Source organism: Scleropages formosus, chromosome 5, assembly GCF_900964775.1.
Source record: "Scleropages formosus chromosome 5, fSclFor1.1, whole genome shotgun sequence".
NCBI classification, from domain to species: domain Eukaryota; kingdom Metazoa; phylum Chordata; class Actinopteri; order Osteoglossiformes; family Osteoglossidae; genus Scleropages; species Scleropages formosus.
In genome coordinates this window covers 36,487,009-36,491,888 of record NC_041810.1, presented here as the reverse complement: position 1 = coordinate 36,491,888, position 4,880 = coordinate 36,487,009, and positions in this window count along the sequence as shown.

Here is a 4,880-nt window from a genome sequence, read left to right as displayed (position 1 = left end):
ATGCGTTTGGGCCTGCCAGGTCTGTCCAGCTTTTTCCCCCGCCATCGAATCCAACTCACCACCAGGTGGTGATCAGTTGACAGCTCAGCCCCTCTCTTCACCCGAGTGTCCAAGACATATGGCCGAAGGTCAGAAGAAACAACTACAAAGTTGATCATCGACCTCCGACCTAGGGTGTCCTGGTGCCAAGTGCACTGGTGGACACCCTTATGCATGAACATGGTGTTTGTTATGGATAAACCGTGACTAGCACAGAAATCCAATAACAACTCGCCACTCGGGTTCAGATCAGGGAGGCCGTTCCTCCCAATCACGCCCCTCCAGGTGTCACTGTCACTGCCCACGTGGGCGTTAAAGTCCCCCAGTAGAACGACAGAGTCCCCAGTGGGAGCGCTTTCCGGCACGCCCCCCAGGGACTCCAAAAAGGCCAGGTACTCTACACTGCCACTAGGCGCATAAGCACAAACGACAGTGAAAGACTGTTCCCTGACCCGAAGGCGCAGGGAGATGACCCTCTCAGTCACTGGGGTAGACTCCAACACATGGCGACTAAACTGGGGGGTTATTAATAAGCCCACACCTGCCCGCCGCCTCTCACCTTGGGCAACGCCAGAATAGTGGAGAGTCCACCCTTGGTCGAGAAGAATGGTTCCAGAACCCAAGCTGTGAGTGGAAGTGAGCCCGACTATATCTAGACGGTATCTCTCAACCTCCCGCACCAGCTCAGGCTCCTTCCCCGCCAGTGAGGTGACATTCCAAGTCCCAAAAACCAGAGTTGGCGCCCGAGGTTTGGGTCGGCCAGGCACTCGGCCCCGACCACCGCCCAAATCACAATGCACCGGCCCCTTACGGTCTCTCCGGCAGGTGGTGAGCCCACCGAAGAGCGGCTCCATGTCATGGCTTCGGGCTGAGCCCGGCCAGGCCCCGTGGGCATAGACCTGGCCGCCAGGCCCGGCTCCAGGGTAGGGCCCCGGTGACCCCATACCGGGCAGGGTAAATAAAAGCCTTGGTTTTAGTTTCTTCATAAGAGGCTTTTGAACCACACTTTGTCTCGTCTGTCATCCAGGACCTGTTTGCCATGGGAGACCCTACCAGGGGCATATAGCCCCAGGCAACATAGCTCCTGGAGTCATTCAGGCACTCAAACCCCTCCACCACGGTAAGGTGGCGGTTCATGGAGGGGAAATGATGAATAATATAATAGAAATAATAACAGGAGACAAAGTCAGTATACGGCTAAATAAATCAAAATCAATGTAATAGTGAAAAGAAAATCATTTGACATAGGATATATTTTAAATTTTTGAAAGTAAATCTGATTGTAATCTGTTTGTTACCCAATGATTTAAAGTATAATATGGGTGTCACGTCCCACGGGGTCACTGCCCCTCCTGGTCAGAGGCGGCGCCACTCAGTCAGTGCCGCTTGGGAACACCCACGTATCAGCGCACAGTCTCATAGGACACGGAGGTATAAAAGGAGCCAGCGGAGCAGAACCACTTGCGGATTCTTAATCAGCGGTTCCATTGTGCTCGCTTGGCGATTAGTAGTCTCTTGTTCTCTCGGTCTGTTTCCTAGGTGTTCATGTTCCAGTACCGAGTGCAAGTCCTGTCAGTTCCTGCCTCTTGTTCTTCAGTCCTGGTTCAGTGTTCCAGTCCGGTATTTCGTCGCGTCTCGGGGTTGCGGTCATACTCACAGAGTAGCGTTTCACTGTTCACCGTAGTTCAAACACCATGTGTGTTTCCTGGTCTCGTGTTTCCTGTTTCACTTCCACCGAGTGTCTTACAGCACGCACAGTGTGTTGTGTTTACTCAATAAACACACTGAGAATGATTTTGTTAACTGGCACGTAGCCTTGTTAAATGTTCACGCTGGATTCTCACAACCATGTACTTTTCAGTATCTCCGCTAAATCCGCTTCCTTGCTGCCTCCGTATCCTTCCTGTACTTACCGAACACTTCTGCCCTCTATAGGTAATAACGGAAAACACAACTGATCACCACACCCTGCACGTGAGGTCATTTTACGTTTCGTCCCTGTTGGACTCCCGTCCGTACGCTACAATGGGTAAATTAAAGGTGGTAATTTTAGATATTGAGCATACTGTAATTTTTATTTTTTAAATTCTTGTTAAGTTATGTAACTGATGAGGGGATGCGGTGGCGCAGTGGGTTGGACCGCAGTCCTGCTCTTTGGTGGGTCTGGGGTTCGAGTCCCGCTTGGGGTGCCTTGCGACGGACTGGCGTCCCGTCCTGGGTGTGTCCCCTTCCCCCTCCGGCCTTACGCCCTGTGTTGCCGGGTAGGCTCCGGTTTCCCGTGACCCCGTGAGGGACAAGCGGTTCTGAAAATGTGTGTGTGTGTGTGTGTTATGTAACTGTTTGAAAGTGTAAAGTGTTGAAATTGTTCTGTCCATCAGTGTGGAGGGCTGCCTTACATTTACGTATGATATATGTAGTAACACTAAGTTAACAGTGAGAACTGAAAGTTCACTACAAAAACAATAAACTGTAATACAGTTTCATTTACATTTATTCATTTCTGAGACACTTTTCTCCAAAGTAACATTTTGCTCAGAGAAAACAAAAGTTCATCTGTAACCCGGGGATTGAATGATAACAAAAGGTCCAGTGGAATTTCAGAGAGATTTAATCTTAGACTGAAAGAGATATTTACTGTCCTGAATTCCAACCAAATAGTAAGCTTGTAAGTAAGTAAAATATGGAAATGTTCCAAAAAAGATGTCACCATCATTAACTTTTAAGAATAAAAGAAGCACAATAAAATAATAATATAATAAATCATCAAGTTAGTTTGTCTACAGATGCCAGTAATACAGTTTCACACAGTTACATTTACAGGATTTGGTGAAATCTGTGTTTTATCTGGAGATTTAACACTGTTTTAACTATGTTTTAACTGTGTTTCATCTGCAGACTTCTGCCAGTTCATACTGGACCCCAACACAGCAAACACACACCTCTCTCTGTCTGAGGACAACAGGAATGTGACATGGGGTGAAAAGGAACAGAAACATCCTGATCATCCAGACAGATTTGACTGTTGGTATCAAGTTGTGTGTGTAGAGAGTGTGTCTGGTCGCTGTTACTGGGAATTTCAGTGGACTGGAAATGGGGCTGTAATAGGAGTGACTTATAAAGGAATCAGGAGGAAAAGAAACAGTGATGACTGTCGGCTTAGATTCAACGACAAGTCCTGGGTTCTGTTCTGCTCTGATAAGAGTTACTACCTCAGTCACAATAAGATACACACTGTTATACCTGTTCCCCCCTCCCGCAGAGTAGGAGTGTATGTGGATTGTGTGTCCGGCACTCTGTCCTTCTACAGCGTCTCCTCTGGTGAACTGACCCTCCTGTACAGCTTCACCTCCACATTCACTGAGCCCCTTTATGATCCTGCGTTTGGGATTTGGGGTTATTTCTCAGTGTCCCCATGTGAGATGGAGTAGATACCAGTGTCCTGGGTCTGTTTCGTTTTATTACCACTGTTTTAGACCGGCTGTAATGTTTCCTTAACTCGCAGTAATAAACTTAGTTAATTTGAATTTCTACTAGCTGGAGGAATATTCAATAGCGAACTGAAGCGGGACCCACTGCTGGTGTTTATTGCTGGTCAAATGCTGCCTGAACTGTACACCTGTTATTCATAATCGTATAAAATAAATATAAAACAAACTCGGCTTTCGAGCTAATTGCTCCAGTGCCTCCCACTCGAACACACATCACTTTCATCACTCAACATGGCAGACAGCAGTGGACCGGATATTGCACTCCCTACCCACAATGCATCGCTTTCTTTTCTCTTTTTCTAACTTTATTTAATAACGTTATTAATTAATACACAATTAAAAACAACTATCAACAAATTTACAACTAAATTTAAAACATTTCCTACAGTTGGTCAACGAGGCTTACAAAAAACCATTACATAAAATACATTGTCAATACAATATCACAATTTCTCTCCAATAATCTATTGAAAGACCTATCAAAGAAAACAATACCCCCTCCCAGCTACAAAATACACAACCGACCCTCATCCACCCCCCCACCAACATACCCATGAAAGAACTGTCCCCCAATAGCAGCCTAACCCAAGTCATCATATCACATACATGCATCTTCCAAAACACATAAAATACTTCCCAATGACAATACAAAACTTTACCATACCCCCCAAAACTTAAAATCATGCTGATAAAAAAGACATACACACAAAAGTTAGTCATCAGTATAAAACAGTTAAAAGTGCACAAACCTAGTAAAACTAATAAAATCTGTGAATAAGATACTATACAGATAAAATCCACCCAAATGAAGAAAATAAATATAAAAAGAAATAAATATACAAGGGGGTAGGATACAAGAAATACGATATGTTTTAAAAGAATGCAGTTCCATAAAGCAGATGTCCATCCTCAGAGCTTCAGGCATATTTTTCCACAAGGCCTTTCCATCTGTCCTTTGCCTCGAGGTAGCCCCAGGCGATCACATCCAGCTTTACCCTGAACTTCAGTTCATCTCGGATTTTCAAGCAACACCATAGGCTCTCATTTTCAACCCCTTTCGGAGAAGGTTAATGCGTGCATTCCACAATTCTCTCTTTGTCAAACTCACAATCAACCATATCCTACCAGAGGTTGCTTTGTTTACCTTGGGGGAGAGTCCCTTCATGACATAATCAAAAGTCAGTGCCATCCCACCGTCTAGCTCCCTGCACAAGGGCTTGACCAGTGACCAGACCGTCCCAGCATAATCGCAATCCCAAAAAACATGTTTAATCGATTCCGCACCTAAATACTGGGGTTGCGGACAGTCGGGACGTCCAGTGAACCTGTACCTATAAAGTTTCTCCATTACGG